The sequence below is a fragment of the Artemia franciscana genome, chromosome 1 (genome assembly GCF_032884065.1).
Source record: "Artemia franciscana chromosome 1, ASM3288406v1, whole genome shotgun sequence".
NCBI lineage: Eukaryota > Metazoa > Arthropoda > Branchiopoda > Anostraca > Artemiidae > Artemia > Artemia franciscana.
The window spans coordinates 42,392,239-42,417,287 of NC_088863.1; the positions used below are offsets into that span (position 1 = coordinate 42,392,239).

The window sequence follows — 25,049 nt, forward strand, 5'->3', positions numbered from 1 at the left end:
TGATTTTTGCATTTATTTAGTTACCAAATATAAAAATTGCTACTTTATATCTTCTGTTTCGAAGGTTTTGACCCCCCCCCCCCCGAAAAAAATCCTGCTCACGTGCCTGTTATATATATATATATATATATATACATACACACATATATATATATATATATATATATATATATATATATATATATATATATATATATATATATATATATATATATATATATATATATATATATATATATATGCGCATACATATATATTGATATCAGAATTCCATTTTTTAGAGTTTCAGTTACTATTGAGCCGCGTTGCTTCTAACTTACAGTTCGAGCTGTTTGATTTCTGGTCGTTTTAATTTTGAATTATAATAAAAAAAAATTTTTTGGTCTTTAGTTTAATTTGACTTTTTACTTTCTTTGAAAAATTTTTACCAGAAAGTTTTTAATTAATTTCTGTTTATTTTTTGTTGCCAAAGTTTCAAGTTTTCCAACATTCGCCATTTTAACATCAATTTTTTTTCAACATCAAAGTTTCATCAAAGTGTCAAAACATCAAAGTGATATTTTTTTCAACGTTAGATTTTCATAGTTCAACATCCCCCTCAACTTTCCCTGAAAGTAGTCACAACCAGATGTAGTACCAGTTGTATGCAGTCGCAGTCACAATTATAAGTTGTCGCAGTTGGAAGTAGTTACAGTTGCAGTCACAATCAGTCTCATTTGCAGCCACAGTGGTAGCAGTAATAGTAGTGGCCTCAAAAGTTTCATGTTAACTGTTAATACCCTTACCTGCTCCTAAGATATGGCACATAGGCCTTTTCGTCGTCTTGGATACATTTATCTTCTTTTTATTTAGCTCAAAATTTCCCGAAATTCTGCTTCGTTACCCTTAGCCTTTTTGGACACATGCAGAATCAAATTTCCCCCCCTTTCCTAATGATAAATCCTGCATGTAAAGAAGTGGACAATTTACATAATTTATATTTCTTATCCTGGGGTCTGCGGGGGCATGGAATTCCCAGAGACTTGGGTACTAGACGATGTGACTATTTTAAATAAAATATTTTTTTTTCAATGTCTGTCATTGTTAAGAAGAAAATATAAAAGAGGAAAAAGAAGGAGGGGCAGCTAGCGTTAGTTTCTTTTTCAACATGCCTTCACCTTAGTCAGTAAAGTTTCAACTTAACACCTTTGACTGTTCTTTAGATATTGCTGTCGTGTTCTTTTGAAAACCCTCCTTCATATAGCATGCTTTGATTTTGCTTGACATCCCGTCCCCCTTCAACGTTTTCTGTAAGTTTTTTCATAATATTCCTAGGCTTTTGGAGACTAAAGATCAAACTTACCACCTTTCCCCAATTAACAACCTTGTACATAAAAATGGGCAACTTATGTAACTTAAAACACTTGCCCTCAGGGGATAGGGGGTCAAGTCATCCCCAGAGGTACAGTTATTTGACTTTATTGACTGTTTTGAACAAGATGGATATTTCGAAATTTTAATCAGATATTTTTGGAGGGAGGGCAACTCAAAAGGGAATGGTAGGTGGACTAGTTGCCCTACGACCCCTTTTTAACATCTTCCTCGACATATGCTGAAAATTTATATTCAATACCATAAGCTGTTCTTGTGATATTGCAAATGCACCTTTTTGATATACAGGGTGCACATATTATCTTTAAATTTAGTTTAACATACCCCTCAACATTTCCTGAAGTTTCGCCTTAATGCCCTTAGCTTTTTTAACACACCTAGAATAAACAATTCCTCCCTTTTCCTAATGATTCTGCATGTACAAAAGTGCAAACTGCGTAATTTACAACCCTTAACCTTGGGGCTGTGAGGGGGGCATTGCATCCCTGGAGGTATAGCTACTGCACCCTTTGACTATTTTGAACAAAATCACTTTCAGAATTTTTAACAGTGGTGAGAGGAAGTAGTATCTAAGAAGGTAAAGGGGACCGATTAACATCTGATTGCTCTTTAACATACCCTTCAACATCCCCTGAAATTTTCAACTTAATACCCTTGGCCCTTCCTCAGATATTGAGGATGCGTCCGTTTGACAATCAGCATGCACACATGTGTTTTATATTGTTCGGGGCATCCCCCATGCTTTGTGTAATCCCCATAGGCACAGTTATTTTGTTATATAGGCACAGTTATTTGAGCTTTTGACTATTTTGATCAAATATCTTTGAGGTATTGCAACTAAAAAGGCATTAGAGGGGGCTGGGAGGCCTTCAACCATTTTTTAACATCTCCCTGAACATATCCTAAAAGTTTCAACTTATTACCCTCAGTCCTTCTTAAAATATTGCGAATCCTTCTTTTTCATAAACTGAATATACATAATATATTTGTTTTAGTATAATATACCCCTCAACATTCTCCAAGGTTTCACCTTAATGCCCTCGGTCTTTTCGGATACACACAGAATAAAATATTTCCCCTTTTCCTAATGACACATCCTGAACGTGAATAGGGGTGGCTCCAGGAGGACCAGGGAAGACCCAGCCCCCCTTCAAGATTTTTCTGGCTCTCTCCTTCCGTTTTTTTCTTTTTTCACTCTTTATTTTAAATAAAATTATCAATTTGGTCAATTATTGGCACCTTTGTCATATTGTCCCTCCAAGATTCCGCTCTAGATTCAGCTTTGCACGTAAACAATGGGCGAATTGCAAAGTTTACAATCCTTGCCCCGGGGCCAAGGGGGTTTGGTATTCCTGAAAGTATATCTATTAGACCTTTTGACTAGTTTTAGCAAAATTTCGATCAGTTTTCAGCAGACGGGGCACCAAAAAAGGGCACAGAGGGAGGATGGGGGCTGGTTACCTTAAAATCTCTCTTTAGTATCTCCTAAACATACTTTGAAAATTTCAACTCAATACCTTCAGTCGTTCTTTAGATATTCCTGATATTCCGTTTTCATAACCAGTGAGCACATAAAGTGTTTTGACCATGTTCGTTATCCCTCTCAATATTTCTTTAAAGTTTCACCTTAATATCATAAGCCTTTTTGGAGACTCAGGGTCAAACATGCCCTATTAAAAAAAATCCTCATATGTTAATAATGGACAAAATGCATAATTTGTTGTCCTTGCTCGTAGCCTGGGGGAGTTGTGTCAACCCTGGAGGCATAGTTATTTGGCCCATCAACTATTTTAAACCAAATGGTTATCTCAAATTTTTTCTCTAATGCACTTTGGGAAAAAAGGGGGTGTGGGGTGAGGGGGATAAGTTGCCCTGTATCACTTTTGAATCTTAAAGGCAGTAAGAATTTCAATTTCCAATCAAACTTTAAACGACCACCCCTTTCATAAGAGCCTTATATGTAACAATAAGCAACATGCACAACTTGCAACATGCAACATGCAATATATAGATCTTTCTCTTTGGGCTGGGGATTCCAACCCTGGAAGTACAGTTATTTGGCCTTTGGACTATTTGAACAAGCCTTGCTAACGAAATGGCTATCTCAAAATAAAAAATAAACATGATTAAACAAATCTCAAAATTTTGATCGGACGCATTTAGGTAAAAAAAAAAGGTGGTGAGGGGCTGGTTGCCTTTCGATCCCTTTGGACTCCAACCTTATATGTTAACAATGGCCAACTTGCATATGTACAGCCCCTGCCCTGGGACTGCGGGGGAATTTTCAACCTCAGGGCTATAGTTATTAGACTATTAGACTATTTTGAACAAAATGGTTATCTCAAAATTTTGATCTGATGCCTGGGAAACAGGTCAATTGGGGGAGAGGAGGAACTGTTTACCCTCCAAGTTCTTTTGGCTCTTTAAATGCAGTAAAACTATAAATTTCCAATCGGTTGAGTCTCCTCTAAAGTTTATGCGACCACCCCTTCCATACAAACTTTATGTGTTAACACTGGGCAACTAGTATAACTTATAGCCCTTGCCCCGAGGAATGGAGGGTATCAAACATGGAACCATAGCTGTTTAAACTTCAGACTACTTAAAAAATATATTAAAATTTTGATCGGATGTATTTGGGGAAAATAGGGCGTGGGGGGTTGGTTATTCTCCGATTACTTTGGCTCTTAAATGAGTACTATAACTTACGATTTGCAATCGGATGAGTCCCCTCCGAAGTTTATACGACAACCCCTTCCATATGAGGTGTCCCTGGGAAAAAAGTAAAACATGGAAGCCTTATGGCTCTTTACAGTAGGCAACGCTATAGCACTGCTTCTTATTTTAGTTCGTTTTGGGTTTCGGTCATCTAGTGATAGTGATTTGTGGTAGTTTTACCGTCAAAAAATTATTTTGCGCATCTTTGGTTTAATATAGTTCTTTACTTCTCTTTGAGAAACTTCCTTTGCGGAATTTTTTTTTTTTTAAATTAATCAGTAGTAAGAACAATGTACTATTTTTTAATTTTAAAGACTCTTATACTAATATACATAAATATTACAAAGAACAAAAGCGAAAATGCAAACTGTGGTCTTTTACTGCACTGTTAATTCATTCGAAAATAGCAGTTTCTTCTAAGCAACAGAGAAACGGGCTGTTAATAATCACATTAGGACATGCAATTCAATTCTTCTGGTAGAAATCCAATAATTGTGACAGATGATCCACCACAAGATTGAACAGGACTGCTAAATCCTCATTAGTTCCTTTTCTTGTCTTACATCCAGTCTAACAATCTCTTGAAACTCAATTATCTCTGCGTGCTATTGCTTAGTTCGACGAGATATGAGAATCTTCGATTCTCTGCTAAGATTTATCAATATTATTTAGCTTTGAAAACTAGAGAAAGGCATTATTAAAGGAAATGAAACTCCCTTCTGAATTAAGAAAAGAAATAAAGTTCTAATCTCATCAGGTTTCAGTTAGTTCTTTCGATGTATTTTTATTTCGTAGATAAGTTTCAAAAGAAAATGGGTTGTCAAAAGAAATGGCTAGGTAGACTTGTCAAACTGGTTTGCATGAAGTCCGTTAGGACTGGTTTACATGAAGTCCTCAAGAACTAGTTTACATAAATTCCGTAAGGACTCGTTTACATGAACTTACTAAACTTCCTTCTGACTGTACATTTTTACGTCAACATCATGGCGATTTAAAACCATTACAGTGGTTCTATAGCAACTAAACCTTCATTGTTTATATTTTTCATCAAAACTTGACAGAGAGAGGAAAAGTGGATGGTGTGACAGCCCTTAATATTAAGGGTTAACTTTTGTTTAATATCCATTACTTCTCTTTATAATCGCCTCTTCAAAAACCTTCAATTTATTCTACAATTTAGGACCTTTGTTTAATTATTTAATAACACACACCCCAAAAATAAGAAATAGATATTACAATTAAAACCTAAAAATAGTTTGAATAGAGACATATAATAATTTAAGTTTAACAATAACATGTTTTATTATGAATGTATCAATGAAACCAAAATTAAATTGATTAAAATAAAAACAAAGTTCAACTTGAAAAATAAATGAATTTATATAAACAAGAGTGTGCTAGCGCCATTGAATTTCCAAAGTGCTAGAGAATCATTCATCCTATATAGGGCTTATACCCGTGTCCTACGCTAAATTAATTGTTCACATTAGGGTACTCTGACCTTGGGAATTGCCTGTATATTTTTCAAATCATTCAAATGCAAACAGTTTTGTTTATATTCAGACAACCTAAGATCACCCTTCAAAACTACCCTCCCGTAATACAATGTAAAATCCCCAACCTTTTAAAAACCCCTGCGAATTTCATTAAGACGTGTGGAGAAAGTCTTTTGGCCTTATTCAATCATATGAACTATACCTAGTATTGGTTACTTGTAGTATCAAAGTTTTAACAAATCATTCGCTCCAGCAAAGTAAACAGATTGTTTTAAAATTTACCAATATTTGTTTAAAAATTTTGTTTCGCTAATATCCTATCTTTTTGAATGCAAAAGAATCAAAAAGAAAAATTGAAGAAAAGCATTGTTTAAAATAAAAAACCTAAATTGATAGTCAAAATGTGTTTATCACGAAAAAAATTAATCAAACGGTTCGTTGTAATGAGCTCTAAGTAAGGAGCAACACGAATCAATAATAACCTAAGTTTTAAAATACAGTTGATATAAAAAAATATATCCATAGAATTGGCTTATTATCTTGATGCCAAATATATAAGATTCATTAAGCTTAGTGTTACCGGAGAAAGGTAGTTTTAAGCTTAGATTATGGGCCTGAGAAAATCTGCCAAGTTTTCAATAAACAGAGTCCAATTCCTTAAGAATGACCCCTTAATCACAAAGGCAATTAATTAGAATAAAAATCTCTTATGAAAGTTCAAAAAAAAGCTTTAGCGTGTAAAGAGCGAGGTATTGACGGGGGGGGGGTGAACCCCCTCATAAACATAATAATTTCTGTTCGTTTTAAGTTTTGATGCTGCTCCTTATTTCCAGTTGAAAAAAACTATTTTTTTTTTATTTAATATCTGATCGTTTTTTAAATAATGCTGGGAAATCCTTCGCCCCAAGTGTAGTAGTGCCACTTCCCCCATGAATAATTTCTACATGGAAGGATCATCCCACGTAACCCCCGATCTCCCCCCACTACCAGAAAAAATTCCCCTTGAAACTTCGGTATACTTCCCAATAACCAATACAATGTGCAAACATTGGGCGAAGTTCATAACTCGCATCCTTTCCCCCTGGGACTGTGGGAGATTAAGTCATCCTTAAAAACAGAGTTTTCGTATTTTTCGACCATGCTGAGCAAAATGGCTACCTCAAAGTTTTGACCGGGCGACTTTGGAAGAATGGGTGGGGGAGGGGGCCTAGTTGCCTCCATTTTATTGGTCACTTAAAAAGGGCACTAGAACTTATAATTTTCGCTCGAATGAGCCCTTCTATGATATTCTAGGACCACTGGTTCGATACGATCACCCATGGGAAAAGAAAAACAAACAAACACGCATCCACAATCTTTCTTCTGGCACAAAATACAAAATTCCACATTTTTGCAGATAAGGGCTTGAAACCTATAGAGTGGGACTGTCTGATACGCTGAATCTAATGGTGTAATTTTCATCGAGGTTCTATGATTTTTAGTGGATGTTTTTCCCTTTTTTCAAAAAAAATGTTTGAAAGTTAAAACATTCTTGATTGAAAAACACTCATTTGAAAAGCTTTGTTCTTATTTCGTTGTAAACACATTGAAAAGCTTTAAAAGCAGCATTTAGTGAGCTATATGGGGATAAAATTCATTTCTTTGAGCCAAAACTAGGCCTTCCTGATTGACATGTATACATTTGAATCTTATTTTTCATAGTTTCTCGTGTAATTTAGTTGCAAAAATGCAGTGAAGATGCAGTGCATATGATGAGATATTATGGAGAGCTTTTATGGGAAAGCCCTTTCTATGGAGAGCCTCCCTATCAATAGTAACTGAAACCCTAAAAACAGAATTTTGACACCAATAGGTACATAAAAAAATACATTTTTGTGCTCATTCTAAATATATAAGTTTCGTCAAGTTTAGTCTTACCCATAAAAAGTTAAGAGCCTGAGAAATTTTGCCTTATTCTAGAAAATAGGAGGAAAAGCCACCTAAAAGTCATCGAATCTTAACGAAAATTATACCATCAGATTCAGCGTATCAGAGAACTCTATTGTAATAGTTTCAAGCTCCTATCTGCAAAAATGTGGAATTTTGTATTTTATTCCAGAAGACAGATCACGGATGCGTGTTTCTTAGTTTGTTTGTTTTCTTATTTGTTTTTTTTTTGTTTTTTTTCAGGGGTGATCGTATCGACCCAGTGGTCCTAGAATGTCGTGAGAGGGCTATTTCTAACGGAAATTGAAAGTTCTTTTGCCCTTTCTAAGTGACCAAAAATTGGAGGGCACCTAGGCCCCCTGCTACGCTCATTTTTCCCCAAAGTAACTGGATCAAAATTTTGAGATAGTAATTTTATTCAGAATAGTCAAAAAAAAAAAATCTAAAAACATGTCTTTGGGGACGACTTACTTCCCCACAGTCCCTGTGGGAGGGGCTGCAAGTTACAAACTTTGACCAGTGTTTACACATGTTAATGGTTATTGGCAAGTGTACAGACACTATCAGGAGGATTTTTTTGGTTGGGGGGACTGAGGGGAGGGGGTTATGCGGAGGGAAATTTTCATGGAGGAATATGTCATAGGGTAGGATAATTTCCATAAAGAGGGCGCAGGATTTTTAAGCATTTTTTTAAAGAGCAATAAAAAAATAAATATGAAAAAGTTTCTTCAACTGAAAGTAAGATGCAGCATTAAAACTTAAAATTATGAACAGAAATTATTACACATATGAGGGGTTCACCTCCTCCTAATACCTCACTCTTTACGCTAAAGTAATCTTATTAATTATTCTACGGCCTTTGTGATTCAGGGGTCATTCTTAAGGAACTGGGACAAAATTTAAACTTTAGTGTAAAGAGCGAGATATTGACGAGGGGGCGAACCTCCTCATATACGCAATAAAAACATACGAATATAGAAGTTCGTTTCATAAGTTAATTCGTGAGTTACATATATTTTCACTAATAAAAACATTCGCAAAATTAAAAGTTTTAGTTTCCTTTTTAAGTAGCCAAAAAATTGGAGGCTAACTAGGCCTACTCCCCCGCTCCTTTTTTTCTCATAATCGTCCGATCAAAAGAATGAGAAAACCATTTAACCAAATAAAAATAATATGCAAATTTCTTTTTAATTATTCATGTGCGAAGAGCTAAAATCAAAACATGTATTAATTTGAAAACATCCAGAAATTAAATAAAAAAAGTTTTTTTTTTAACTGAAAGTAAGGAGCGACATTAAAACTTAAAACAAACAGAAATCACTCCTTATGTGAAAGGGACTATTCCTTCCTCAACGCCCCGCTCTTTACGCTAAAGTTTTTTACTCTTTTAAAAAGTAGAGTTGAGGGAAAGATCCTGAAAGATCCGAATAGATCCATGAAGATTTTGGACAATGGCAATAATTATATTACTTGTGTCTCTAAAAAATAATTCAATTTCAATTACAAGTCTTAATTATTTGCCATTGTCCAAAATCTTCCTGGATCTATTAGAGGTTTTATAATTTATTAAGAGTTAGTTTACTAATTCCCTGAGTTTACCTTTACTCCCTTATGAGTTCATCCTTTTATCTCACTATATTGTATCAACAGGATTCGTCTAGATTGAAAATAGTTTTTCCCTTTTGGGACTCTGGCTTCCATTAGCAGGGCTTTTAATGCAATATTAAATTTTGGATGAGCCTTAGACTTACTCAGCCTTTTTAAAGGATTAGGATTTTATAAACATTAAAAATTTTAACGTTATTCCAACCAGGAAGTTATCTGATTGTAGTTTAAAAGATTTTGGAAGAAATTTATGCCTTTTAGACGCATAATGTCTTTGCTTACTTTCAGCAAGGAGGGAATTTTACACGGGGGGGGGGCTGACTTGGGCGAAAATCTACATTGAGGAATCCTTTATGTATGTGTGTCAGGGGGGGGGGTACATAGGATGAAATCTACTTTGAGGAATTACCGATGGGGGGAGGTGTTTTCCATGGAGAGAAGCTGAATTTCTCAGCATTAAAAAAATGATCAATGGGCTTTCAGCTGAAAGTAAGGAGCAGTCTTGAAACTTGAAAAAATCAAAAAAAATTCGTATATCAAGGGGGGGAGGGGTAGTCCCTTCCTCAATGCTTTGCTCCTGACGCAAAAAGCTGACTTTCTGTCCCAATTCTATATGAGCAACTCCTGAAAAACAAGGGCCGTTTGGCTAGAACATGAAACTATTAAAAAAAAATACTATTGTATGAATAGCTATACGGAATAATTTCTGTTGGTTTTAAGTTTCAATGTTGCTCCTTACATTCTGATGAAAAACTTTTTTATTGTATTTAGTCTGTACCAAGAATGTATGTGTTTGTCTCATGAATGTGTCAAGAATGAATGTATGTATGTATCCTATATACCAAGAATGTAACGTATGAGTCAAGAATATATCATTTTATTTCCTATACTATGTTATTACTTGGCTATCCTTGGATTCGACAATTTAGCCAAAGAAGATATACAGGAGGTGATCTTGGAGTCGTCCCTTAACCTCACACCTCCAAAATTTAAGAGTTTTAACTTTGTCCCATGATATTCTACATATTTTTTTAGGTAATCGTGCAAGATTCCTCCCCCAATGCCTGGAAGTATTTCTGAATATAAATTAGTTAGGTGATAGTTTTTATTGGCAGTTTTGGCAATGATTTATCATCAGTCTCAATCAGGTATTTGATTTCAATTAATTTTAAAAACTTTTTGCACAAAAAAAGCTTTTCAAAGAAAAGCAGAAAGCTTCATTAAACCAAAAGTGAGCAGCAATAAAGTCAAACAATATTCCAAGCGTAAAACAACCACAAATCACTATCAATCAATAAATTAAACGCAAAACGAATAGAAATTACAATAAATAACCGAATAAAATCTAGAATGTGGAAAAATTAACATGAGTAGGGTTGAAAACCCCCATACCTTCTCAAGTCCAGAACATAATTTGCACTTCACTGAAGACAAAATACATAAGAAATATTATCAATTTTTGAGCTTAATGAATAAAAAGTTATTAAGACTTCAGGAATAAATATCAGAATATGTAAATTAAACTGACAATCCGCAATCATTTGTTTTTGTTTTTTCATTCACTACTGGCGAATAATCATCAAGATTAAGCTAAAAACTAATTAGTTTCTCTTAGCTTCCAATTGTAAACTACCTCAAATCACCGTTATAAAATAAATGAAGCCCAAAACGAACAGAAATTACTAGTCAAACACAAAGCAGGCTTGAACGATCAGATATATACAGAAAATAAGAGGAGAGTGTAAGGTAGAAATTGATGTATAATCCCAAGGGTTGTAGCCAGGATTTTTGTTTAGAGGGAGGGGGCAAAAGAAACTTTAAAAAATGTATCAGAAATGTGGAATTGATATCTACTCCCTTGTGATTCCTGGGAATATTTCTAGTCTACGCTGTTCTTGTGAAAGTAAAGAGCAACATTAAAACCCAGAACGAGCAGAATTTAGGGAGACTGTCCCTTTCTCATCCCCACTTCCATCTTATGGTGCCAAAAGTGTGCTCATTAGACCAGAAATTGAGAGTTCTAGTCCTTTTCTTTAAGTCTTAAGTGATTGGAGACCAACCAGCCGCATGGGAGAGGTTTTTTGTCGTGGAAGGAGGGTTTATTCCCTGGTATTTTGTTTTAAAAAGGGAAGGAGGTTGTTGCATGGTTTTCCGGCGGTTGGGTAGACGCCGGTCACCTAATTTTAAGGCCATGTTTGACTTGGTTATGCAGACTCGGGTATCAAACAATACGTGGTAACGAACTGTAGTAAGAAGCGACTCGGCTCAATCGTAACTGAAACCAAAAGAATCAAATTTTTATGCTGATTTTAAATATATAAGTTTCATCAAGTTTAGGCCGACCGATCAAAAGTTACAAGCCTGAGAAAATTTGTCTTATTTTCGAAAAAAGGGGGAAACCCCTCAAAATTCAGAGAATCTTAACGAAAATCACACCATCAGATTCAGCGTATCAGAAAACCCTATTATAGAGGTTTCAAATTCCAATCTGCAAAAATGTGGAACTATTTTTTGCCAGAAGAAAGATCACAGATGCGTGTTTATTTGTGTTTTAGTTGTTTTTTTTCCCATGGGTGATCGTATCGATCCAGGAGTCCTAGAATGTCGCGAGAGGACTCATTCGAATCGAAATTAAAATTTTTAGTGCCCTTTTTAAGTGATAAAACAATTGAAGGGCAACTAGACCCCCTCCCACGTTCATTGGTTTCCCAAAGTTACCGGAAAAAATTTTGAGATAGCCATTTTTTTCAGCATAGTCAAAAAATCTAATAACTATATCTTTATAGTATTTGTTGTTGGGAAGTATACAGATGTTTTCAGGGGGATTTTCTCTCATGGGGAGGAGCTTACGTTGGAGGATCTTTCCATGGAGGAATTTATCATGGGGGAAGAGAATTTCCATGTAGGGGGCTCTCTATTTTCCAGCATTATTTAAAAAAATGAGCAAATAAACAAAAAAACAAGATTTTTCAACTGAAAGTAAGGAGCAGCATTAAAACTTAAAACGAACAGAAATTATTACGCATATGAGGGGGTTCGTCTCCTCCTCAGTAATTCACTCTTTACGCTAAAATATTTTTAGTAATTTCAAAAGAGCTATTTATTCTAAATAAACAGCCTTTGTGATTCGGGGGTTATTCTTAAAGAATTGGAACAAAATTCGAACTTTAGTGTAAAGAGCGAGGTATTGACGAGGGGGCAAACTCCTTCATATACGTAATAAAAATATACGAATATAGAACTTCGTGACGTAAGTTAATTTGTAAGTTATGTATATTTATTACTAATAAAAACGTTTGTAAATAAAATAAAAAGTTCTAGAAGTCTAAGTAACCAAAAAAATTGAGGGGCAACTAGGTCCTCTCCCCACCCCTTTTTTTCAAAATCGCCTGATTAAAACTTTGAGAAAGCCATTAGCTAAAAAGTAAAATCAATATGCACATTTCGTTTTAATTATTCATGTGTGGCTAGCCAAAATCAAAACCTGCCTTAATTCAAAAATGTTCAGAAATTAAATAGAAAAAAACAAGTTTTTTTAACTGAAAGTAAAGAGCGACATTAAAACTTAAAATGAACAGGTATTATTCCGTATATGAAAGGGGTTGTCCCCTCCTCAATAGAGGAGGGGACAGCCCCTTTCATATACGGAATAATTTCTGTTCGTCTTAAGTTTTAATAGCGCTCCTTACTTTCAATTAAAAAAACTCTTTTTTTATAATTCCTGAAATAGACTAATTTTTCTTATTGCTGATTTTATTGCTATTACAATCCTCTTCTTTTAAATTTCGTCTTCTATTACAAGAAAACCTAGCAAGAATTTTTTTAGTGATGCAATTTCTTGCCTTAAGAGGCAAGCCCTAGTAGGGGTTTATTCCTTTTTTTTAAATTTCCCTCCAATTTTATCAACTGTAACACTTCCAGGTATCCTTGAAAATGAATAAGTTACTTTATTTTAGAGAATCCGCGTAATACCATGTGTCATTACCATGTATCTCGCATATACCATGTGTATCATAATACCATGTTTCTCACACCAGAGGCTGTGTAGTACTAATTGAGAAACATGCACCGGGGACGAATAAAGAGGGAAGGCTTGGGGGCCCACCCCTTGATATCTTAAATTTACTTGAATTTCTGTGAAATTTTCGCTGAAATTATCGAATTACCTATGTTTTTGGTTATTGGTGCCCTGAAAAGGAGTTCCTGGCTAAACCCTGTTGATTGTTAGATATGATTAAGTTTTACACCCCCTAGACTTTAAAGTAAAGAAAAGTTAAAGTAAAGTAAAGTAAAAGAAGTTTCAACCTGCATTCAGTTCCAGACTTTGGCTTGCCCCTTGACATAATTTTAAAAAGCCATTAAATTTACTCAAAAACAAGGGAATATAACAGAACAAAAAGCACAAGAAAAACAACAGCACATCTTCCTGCAAGATTCAAAATTTTCGCTGCATCCTGGCAAAGCACAGCCCTCAGATTAATCAGTCATTAACAATTACCTGTGAGAGGCAAATCCAGAAAAATACAGGCCTCAGTGGCAGTTCGTAAAGTTTTACTCATTTCTTTTGTAAGCAGATAAACAAAATAAGTTTCTTGATCTTTAAATTTGAAAATCTTCGACTCGCTTCACAATATTTTTGAGTTTTGCCAACTCTAAAATAAGTGTTTAAAAGATTCTAAATTCACTCCCTGTCTATGAGAAATTTTGAGCACTCCGACTTTTTTTAAAATTTAATATAGTCCACAGGTATGTGATTTTTCTGCACAATTCTGCAGTCAATTACCAAAACAAGGCTATTGACACACTTGGCTACAACTATAAATACTTGATACAACGGTTTAGATTTATTTCGTGGTCAAGCTCCCTCCCTTCCCGAAATCCCTAGCCCACCATTACATCTAACTTGTAAATATGAGAAGAAATACACTTTTGAATTTGTGTAATTTTCCACCATGATGGAGCAACATTTTAGAAGTTTTTCCTTCCCCCAGAATTTATTTTGAATTTACGCCAAAGAAATTAGTCTGAAAAAGCTCTCTTTTCCAGGCCTCCAGATCCTATGCTGAAACATGATTCGTCTAAAGACCTTTAAGAAAGTCAACGCAGCTGCGTAAATAATTTCTGCCAAGCTTATTCAGAGCCAAGCAGCAAAATTCTACAGCAAATTCAGCTTTCAGCCCAGAGCTGGGGAGTTCATGTCGATGTAATGGAGCCTTTTAGGAACAACTCCTTTGTCAGCCTGGCAACTGGTTTCACCATTAAAATATGGCCGCGGAAATGAACAACAATGGTGATGCAGAAATGCAGAAAAATCTGTCCTTAAGTTTAAGTAAGCTTGAGCTTTTACCTGATGGAGGTATATTTAATTTGGACGTAATTCAGGGCTTGTCTTGGGATGAAAATCCTGAAATGCCACGCTCGAACAATGGAAAAGACAAGGAAATTGACGTATTTGAGATTGTGTGCAGTGGTGGCTATGCCAATGTTCAAAATTCAAACCACTCCAAAGATGAGAAACCGAATAGTTTGCTATCTTCTGCGAGCCAAAATGAGAAATCTGATGGCTTATTCAGTCACTGAAAAGTGACGAAGCCTCTAGCATCAGTTCAGATGAGTATTTGCCAGTTGAGGAAAGTTCAAGTGAGGGTAGCAGAAGTAACAATCATTGCAACAGAAAAATCAAGAGACTGGAAAAAGTGCAGAACAAAAACAACAGTAAAACAGAAGAAAAGCAAGTATAGACAATGCCAGGTCAAAGAGCCTTTTTTTTAGTTAAGGGATGCTTGGCTAACTACAAAATGAAGTGTTTCGGATTATCTATGAAATTTTGGAAAGATATCCACCGTGAATACTGGGATCTGGATTACGAAGAAGGCCTAACCTATACAAAACCACTGATAGAGCCTGTGAATATTTTCAGGAGAAGGGTGAAATTGGATGTTCGTATATCACCTAAGAAAAAGCTTAATTATAACTATTTCTTACCCATAAATTCAACTGATAATTGCAGTCCAAAGCTATTATTTGCAAGGGTCTGGCGAAACACATTTATGCGGATGCTGGGGACGCCGGAGTACCTAGATGATTGAGAGAATCTTCGAGAAGATTGTCAACGAGTCTTTGGAATTTTATGGTCAGTGAGGGACGTCATAGACGAAGCAACAGAAAGCGACAATAAATAAAGAGTTTTTAAATACACAATAAGTCCTTTGGACGATGCCAGTTATATTTTTGTCAAAAGAACAGTCCAAAAGTGAGATATTTACCAAGAGAACTCAATTTTCAGTTCATGGTTGATGATTTTACGAAAATCTATCAAAATGAAAGGTGGTCTTGTGCTTCTTATGTCACTTTGATCAACAGCATAAATATATCTTTGAAAATGCCAAAGAGCGATACCTGTGGAGTTGGCAACACCCCGAAAAACAAAGAGAAAAATGAGCAGCTAAAGTAAATTAGTCAAGGAATTAATGAACAATTCTAAAATGGAGCTGAAATCACGACATGAGCTTCAAAAAGATGTGCTTTAACCACCTGGGGCGGAAAAAGTGGTGTATAGTTTTGATATACAAAAAGTACTCTTGCTGCCCATTATGCCAGAAATCAAAGAGTCACACTTCGCTAGACGTCTGTTAGTCTCCAATAAGACTTTCCCATCTTAAAAATCAAGAAGAAGTATGCCTGAGATCGCATATTGTATAGTGTGGAGGGGTGCCATCTAGAGCAGAACTTCTGATGGTGTTGTCTCAGCCATATACAGTCAGATCTTCAAGCTGCAAGAAGTAAGAGAATTTGTTTCTTGGTGTGACAATTGCTTTCTAGTTATTAGAGCACATGTTTGGATGGTGAATCAGAGTTGGGGACCCAACACCACCAGCTTGAAATATCTTACCAAGGGCCATACACATATGACGGCGGATGTTATCGAAAAGAAGATAAGAAATCAGGCTGCTGTCGAGGATGTGAAGGAGCTAGTAATCCTAATGCAAAATTGCAGGAAAAACATTCGTGTGAAGATTCTGGTCACAAAAGATTTTTTTATTTAGAAAAATTAGAAGTTAACTAAAAAAAAGTTTCCAAAAAAATACGTTCTGGCTGAAGAGAATGGTGCACGTTACTTTTTAAAAGGATCAGAAAGACCTACTCTACAAGTACGATTTCGATGACACTTTACAGCGTTTTGATTTCCTCAAACAGAAATTGAAGCAAAGCATAGGAAAGATTTGCCAAAGGGCATTGAGGGTCCGAGAGGAACTTCAAAAGAAAAGACACAAATGACTTGTGAGACTATTCCCATAATTATTTGATGAGCAGAAAAAACAATTTTGGCTTGACCTGCCAGTGAATGCAGGGTCACATGATCTAACCACATGTTTCGAAGGATATCATGGTAATATTGTTTAATTAACTACTAAATAAACTACTTTATATTTTTTTAAGATTCGAGTAAAAGTAGCCTAAATAGAATTTTGCACTAATCAGAGCAAATTGTTTGTCGTTTTATATTCCGACGAAGCGTAAATTTATTTTTTAATTTTTTCCCTCATATTTTACTTTTGTATCATTCGAAGCTCTTTGAAGAAGTTGTGCTATTGATTGAATTCTTTATTTTCACATTTGTATCAAAACAACCATATTTTCTGAAATCCGGGATTACGGAAAGAGAAAGAAGAAACTATAAATAAGGTAGAGTCTGTAGAACTAGAGTTTCAGATATTTCGACGAAATGATGGTCCTTAGGAAATTAGATACAAAAGGAGGCTCAGATACCCCCAATCTAATACAAAACTACCGCATTCTGGCATTTTTCGCCACATTCTGGCAGGGTCTTGTAATTGATTTTTTGGTATACCAAGGGAAAGAAAAAAGCAAACTAGTGCAAAAAAGTTGGATTGAATCAAGTCGTTTGCACTTCAACAAAACGGGGGTCTAAAGTAAATTTTAAATAAAAATGAATCTCAGAAACAGCTCTATCTGACAGTCCGAACAAAATGGCCTGAGATTTGTCTCCTTTCTTAATCAAGGAAAAAGAGACATACACCATAAAATCGAATAATATCTGAATAAGCTTAGAATCCTTGAATTCAATTTATACCACAGAAAAGAACATAAAAAGTTGGTTTAGAATATGTCCCCTTTATCTCTATTAGCATCCGACAATTTTTTTTTTCGCTCCCCTGAAAAGTTACACAAATGGCATATGACACAATTTTAATTATCACTGCCGATTTATGTCAATACCCTCCTTTCCCAATTCAAAACCAAGTCCTGAACATTGAAAGACTTGTATAACTTGCAGCCCTGATACCAAGGCCTATGAGGGGCTTATCATCCCCTGAGTTGTAGTTACTGAACCTCTGAACCGTTTTGACAAAATGGCGATCTCAAATTTTTATCGGATATCATTAAAAGAGAGCAGCTAAAAGAAGTGTGGAAAAAAGGGACGATTGCCCTCCAATGATTTTTGACTCTTAAAAATCGCACTAAATCTTTTAATTGTCAATCAAATGGGCTCCCTTTGACGTTTCCCTGACAAGGCCAACCGTAAGTTGCCGAATTGGCCAGCCAAGACAAAGAAAAAACTCAATGAAGAAGATTGGCAAAACAAAACGCCTGTGAAAAAACGAGGCGTCTTCAGTGTAAAAGAAACAAAGATTGAAAAACGAAAATAAACTAAAGCGCATAAAAAACCACCAACAATATTTAAAATACTACTATCGAAACAGACCACTTGGGTTACTGTTACTAAGGCTAAATATCCGCATCGTTTTGTTTTTGCTATTTTTTCTTTACTACTGGCCAAAGTCTTGTTTTGTCTCTTTTCTTCATTGAATTTTCTTTCTTTGTTTCTTTATACATTTAGCCCACTTTGCTCTTTATTAAGACAACGCTTTTGCGTGAGAAGAAATAGATAGTTAATTTCTTAAAATAATGAAACGAAATCACTTATTATGGATGCAAGACATTACAGTTTACTTGATGAAAAAATAGTATTTGATTCATTGTATTCTTTATTGCTATTCAAAATCCCTATTTATTGGTTTAGATAAGGTGCAACTCGTGCCAAATTAACCAAACACTTGGAAAACGATAGGTTCTATCACTATCTTTGCTCCATGACTATCTACCTTGGTTCTACTGTCCTAGAAATGACGCATGAACGGATAATAGATAGACATATATCTCTTAACAAATGATCCAACATCATTTTTATACAATCCTAATAAGGGGGGGGGGATTAATGCGGGGGTTTGCTTTTCACTCAATTGGATTATCTGTCTTGACTTTTTCTACAATTCTCATGGATTTTTTTTTTACAATTTTTTTTGACATTTTCATGACTTGATGCGAGAGTTTTTTTATACCTTAAAGAGAAATATCTATTTTAGCTGTATACACCTAACTTTTATGTACATTACAGAAAATAAATTCACAGCCATAGACGAAGGAAGGAGCAAGTTGAACTCAATGCGATTTGCAATGGTTATGATAGTGATGATATAGTGCTACACATGAAAAATCATGCTGAAGATGCCTGAAGTCAAAATGGTTTCTTTTTTAAATTGATGCTTCAAAATGTTAGACAGCAATAAAAAAACACCAATATAACAGTTCGTGTTTAACGACTGTAGTAAGGAGCGACCCCGCTCAATAGTAACCGAAACTCTAAAAAATGGAATTTTGATACCAATCTATATATATAAAAATAAGTTGTCTGTCTGTCAGGTGACGTCATGTTTCTGTGTCGACTGACGTCATGAAATTAGTTGTTGTCATTTTTGCTATGACGGTGACGTCATTAATGGTATATAAGACATTTGTTCACGGAAAAATGTTTAATTGTAAAATGACTGAAGAACCTACAATGGCAACAGCCGAGGAAGCTGCTCAAAGAGTTTATGCCAAAAAACTTGCTGCTGATAGAGAAAGTAAGAAAAGAAAGCGTTCCGAGGATTCACAAGAACAGCAAGAAAACAGGCTTGCAGCTGATAGAGAAAGTAAGAAAAGAAAGCGTGCCGGGGAATCACAAGAACAGCAAGAAAACAGGCTTGCGGCTAAAGAACGCAAAACCGCGCAGTTAGATGAAAATCCACCTGGACAGCAAGGGTCAAAACATATCAAAACTGAAAATGATAGCGATGGTGATTGGGTTTGGGATTTTGACTTGGATAAGGTCATCAATGCCTACCGGATTTAAGTTAAAAAAACAAAGGTTCGTCGATATGTACTTCATAGTGACGCTGAAAAATAAAGAAGAGAAAGAAAACTGAAAAAAGAAAAAAGGTAAAAAACTAAAAAAAAACTAAAAAGAAAAAACACTCAAAGAGAAATTACAGACCGGGACACAAATGACGACCGAGACAGAGGGAATATAAGTGACGACAGGGAACCTCAAAGAGAAATTACAGACTGGGACACCCGGACACAAATCACGACCGGGACACAGGGAATATAAATGACGACCGGGACACAGGGACACAACTACATCGGGGACGCCGGGGGCACAGGCGGGATATATAAATGACGACCGGGACAAAGGGATTGTTCGAATAGAAATTACAAACCGGGACACCGGGACACAAATGACGACCGGGACACCGGGACAGAGGGAATATAAATGACGACCGGGACACTCAAAGAGAAATTACAAACTGGGACACCGGGACACAAATGACGACCGGGACACAGGGAATATAAATGACGACCGGGACACAGGGACACATCATTAGAATAATGAGGTATAGATCTGAATACTGATTGTTTTTCCCATGGACAATTATATGTTGCATGTTCAAGAGTCAGTAAACCTGACAATCTATTTATATGCACAGACAATGGGACAGCGAAGAATGTTGTATATTTGCATGTTTTACGTAGTTAAAAATATATATTTATATCTATCTCTATTCACAGGTGGGACACAGGGACACAACTACAATGGCGCGTAACTAATATGGCGCGTAACGACTTACGCGCGCAGAGGGTTTGGGGGGGGGGGCGCGAAGCGCCCCACCAACTAGGTGTTAGGGTGGCACGAAGCGCCACCCCTACAGCTAGTACTTACATAAGGATCTCATTTTAATGCTGATTTGAAATATATGAAATTTATCAGGTTTTGTCTTACCCATCAAAAGTTAGGAGCTTGAGAAAATTTGCCTTATTTTAGAAAATAGAAAATAGCACCTCCTAAAAGTCATGAGATATCAACGAAAATCCCACCATCAGATTCAGTGTATCAGAAAACACTAATGGAGGGGTTTCAAGCTCCAATTTAAAAAGTGTGGAATTTCATATGTTTTTTTTTGCTAAAAGACAGATCACAGATGCGTGTTTATTTGTTTGTTTGTTTTTTTCCCCAGGGGTGATCGTATTGACCCAGTGGTCCTAGAATTTTGCAAGAGAGCTCACTCTAATGGAAATTTAAAGCTCTAGTGCCCTTTTTAAGTGACTGAAAAATCGAAGAGGGTGGGGGTAAAGCATAGCATATATTAAATACATAAACTTATATTAAAATATATATTTTATATAATATATATTTAAATATAAAATACAACATGTTAAATACATAAATTGCTGTATTTAATTGTGCAAATAATGTGCAAATATATTGCCCAAATTTTTTTGCATAAACCAAATCAAAATACACGCTAAATGCTTAAATAAAATATAGCTACAATTTATTGTGGAACCAAAGCTAAGTGTGTGGTATTAATAAGTTACTTGACCAGTTTCTTGTGTCATGCTCGCATCATTCGTGGTCGAAATTGTACAATGTCTATTATATAACCGATAAGTAGCTTGCCCATAATCTGTAGCTAGTCTGATGAGAATAATCAGTCATTATGAAACTACTATAATTTACAAGTTTTGCAATTGTAGACTCGATATAGATCTTTATCTGATGATAAAGCATCTGACTACAACCAAAGAGCCTTTTGATTAGGCTTCACCGTTGCGAAATCTGTCAGCTGGTTCTCCTCTTCTTATATCCGTTGATGAATTCAGTTATTTTAGAAAAACTCGACTATTCCTAACTAAATTATTCCACAGCCTTTGTTCTGACTGTACCACCCCATAAACGCGAAAACTAGATGTTTTCATTTATCTCCCCTACAAAAACTAAATAATTTTACCGTTTTTTTTGCTAATTGATAGTTTGTCTACTGTTCATAAAAATCGTTCAGTCTTTGACAAAGTTTTATAAATAATTGAAAACCTTAAACTAAAAACATATGGTTATACAGCAGAACCGTATCCAGGGAAGGGTTGTGACACAACCCTTTCCCAAATGTTGTCCAGACTCGTAAAAACGTGATAAAAATGTATATAAATAAATATTTGATAGGTTTTGAAAAAAATTACACCCCCCCCCCTTCCACGACAAAAAAAAAGAAATCCTGGAGACGCCCCTGGTATGCAGGTATACGAATTTAAACATATATTGGATTTTAATCGCTAACACAGTAAAATAAAATTCACAGTAATATCTCTCAATGCTAACTTATAGAAATCTATTACTGAAATGTAAAAAAAAAAAAAAATGAAAATATAATCAATTTATTGTTAAAGAAAATGTCGATTTAAATGTTCAGTATTACAAAAAAGTTTGCAGAGTACTTGTACTTGAAACACAAATGTGTGTTGAGTTTGTTCTCCCTTTCGTGAAGTGAACGTGATCTGTGCATGGTTTGAAGTAAAATCTATCTCTGGTACACTTCTTGGCAAGTCGTTAAAATCCACTAGGAACTATATTAATAAAAATTGTACAGTCAAATGGGGAAAATGGAAATATTATAAACTACTGAGATATCTTGATGTGGACATTCACAACTAGCTTGATGAGCTCTAGTGATTGTCCTGGATGGCCATTTAGGGAAAGCGAAAGCGAAATTTGTAATAAGAAGCCTTTAGGCTATGTCCAGTAATTGTGTTTAACATAAAATCTATAACTCAAATTACCAAACATACCCAAATATAAGGCAACTTGAGCCACTCGTGAAAATGGCATGCTTTTCTTGGGACTATTTCAACGTCTCTGTTAAAAAAATATTTAAAGTCAGCAATAAACTGAGCATCCATGAATCCAAATAAAACCCAACCATTGAAATCTGTATCACTATCAGGATACCAAAACCTGTTTTGGTCCAACAGCTTCTGCTTGTATTTATTCAAGTTATAACATACGGAACCAATGTCAAATGGCTCTGAGGAAATTTGAACTCCTCAACTTCTGTTCGGGCAAATTGCTCATTGATTGGATCCATCAGTGCATATCTGCTGTTCATCTCTTCAAAATATATTCCAGTCTTTACATCATCTCATCAACTGTATAAATCTGACCAACTCTATTTTCAAGGGTCTCTAGAAGATCATTGGTGCTCTCCACTTTGTATAATTGCGGGCGGAGGGCGATGGGTGTTCTGGAACAGCCAGTTATATTTAATGGATTTGTTTATACCTAAAAAAAACAAATTAGGATAATTGAAAGCAAAGAGTATTAAGAATGTGTAAAATCACATGAAACATTCAAAACCTTAAGATTGAGGAGTATAATTCTACTCAAACGACTTATTATATCAAAAAATTGAAAGTTGAGGTAGTCAGCATTAGGATGTCGAAATAATTAAAAAAATATATCCTACAAAAGAATTTTTTTAAAGAAAGTTAAAAAGCTAAATTCAACAAAAGATAAATAGAAATAAAGTAAAACATTGTTTCAAGCGTAAGATAACCATGAATTATTATCAAATAATCTATAAAAACCAAAACGAACAGAAATTACTCCGTGTATGAAAGGGGCTGTTGTCCTCCAATTTTTCGGTTACTTAAAAAGACAACTAGAACTTTTATTTTTTAACTAACAGTTTTATTAATAAGAAATATAAGATGCTTACGAATTAACTTACGTAACGAACTTCTATATTCGTATATTTTTATTATGTATATGAGGGGGTCTGCCCCCTCGTTAATGCCTTGTTCTTTACACTAAAGATTTAATTTTGTCCCAATTCTTTAAGAATGACCCCTGAATCACAAAGGCCGCAGAATAAACAGTTGAAACCACTAAAAATACTTTAGCGTAAAGAGCGAAGTATTTAGGAGATGTACCCCTCCTATGCGTAACAATCTCTGTTCGTTTTAAGTTTTAATGCTGCTCCTTACTTTAAGTAAAAAAAACTTTTTCATATTTATTTTTTCAATGTTTTCTAAGCAATGCTAGAAAATTCGGCATTCCCTTCTTGGAATTTCTCTCCCCCATGACAAATTCCTCCAAGGGAAGATCCTCCCACGTAGCCCTTTCCCACCGACTAATCCCACCCCAACCATAAAATCCCCTGAAAACGTCTGTACACTTTCCAATAACCATTACTGTATGTAAACACTGGTCAAAGTTTGGAACTTGTAGCCCTTCCCCCGGGGACTGTGGGGGAGTAAGTCAGCCCCAAAGACATAGTTATTATGTTTTTAAACTATGCTGAGCAAAACAGATATCTAAAAATTTTGAATTGTTGACTTTGAAAAAATGAGGGTGAGAGGGGCCTTGGTGCTCTCCAATTTTTTGGTCACTTAAACAGGACACTAAAACTTTTAATTTCCGTTATAATGAGCCCTCTCGCGATAATGTAGGACCATTTGGTCGATACGATCATCCCTGGGGGGAGAATGCAAACAAATAAACACGCATACGTGATCAGTCTTCGGGCAAAAAATACGAAGTTCCACATTTTTGTACATAGGAGCTTGAAACTTCTGCAGTGGAGTTCTTTCGTTAAGATTCTATGACTTTTAGGGGATCTTTCCTTCTATTTTCCAAAATTATGCAAATGTTCTCAGGCTTGTAACTTTTGATGAGTAAGACTAAATTTGATGAAACTTATATATTTAAAATCAGCATAAGCATCCAATTCTTTTTATGCATATATTAGCATCAAAATTCCATTTTTTAAAGTTTCGTTTACTATTTAGATGGGTCGTTCCTTGCTACAGTTCGTGAACTGTTTGACCACGCCATCAGATTCAGCGTATCAGGGAACCCTATTGTAAAAGTTACAAACTCGTATCTGTGAAAATGTGGAATTTAGTATATTTTGCCAAAGAAAGATCACGGATTTTTTTTCTCCCAGGGGTGATCTTATCGACCCAGTGGTCATAGAATATTGCGAGAGGACTCATTCGAGTGGAAATGAAAAGTTCTAGTGCAAAAAAAGACGGCAATTAGGCCATCAAAAGAATTGGATTTTTACTCTGACATTAATAATAAATGACGTTAAGGCAGGACACACTCTCAAGGAATCTTTCTATACCTCCCATGTTAAACATTTGGAGTTTGCCTGACGTTCCTGAATTAGTGATTTCAGCAGTTTTTATGTCAATAGAAATAAAAGTCTGGTGAATATTTTGATCTAATCAAATCTTAAAGCCGACAATTTTTATTTTATAATTCCAAAATAATTATAAAACATGTTTCGGGTTTGTATTCTAGATTGCTATATTTTACACTGTTGTTTTGGGTATCAAAAAATAGAGCAAAAAATTTTCTATTCAACAATCAGAAACTTATTTCTGCAATATATACTTCCTAGCTGTAATCCCTTCAAATTCTTTACATATTTGCGTTCCGAAGTCAAAAATTCCCCTCAAAAGACCAAATCCAGCTGTAATCGGAGCGTGTGAGAATGCATAAATTACACCAAGGGACTAACCACTCGGATTGTTCAGGAGCGATTCAGTCAAGTATTAGTTAGTTGTAACCTGTTTAAACAGAGTCTAGAGAATAAGTGGCGTGCAGACATCAAACTACCGGTTAATAAATACATATAAAAAATTATATTGTATGAATAATTACAAGAAGAATTGCTAAGGATAACCTGCACTTAATCATAATTTTGAGTGATGAACCCTTAAGTTCAATTTTCTTATGTTTGTTTAGTT

At 35.2% G+C, this 25,049-nt stretch overlaps 1 long non-coding RNA gene across 1 annotated transcript in view; it reads right to left on the minus strand.

The window, feature by feature from the left end:
* Positions 1-21,658: 21,658 nt before the first annotated feature.
* Positions 21,659-25,049, minus strand: part of LOC136029920 (uncharacterized) — a 33,860-nt gene continuing 30,469 nt past the window's right edge. Inside the window, exon 3 of the long non-coding RNA XR_010618140.1 lies at positions 21,659-22,575. This is a non-coding gene — a long non-coding RNA (uncharacterized LOC136029920). The remainder of the gene's footprint in view (positions 22,576-25,049) is intronic.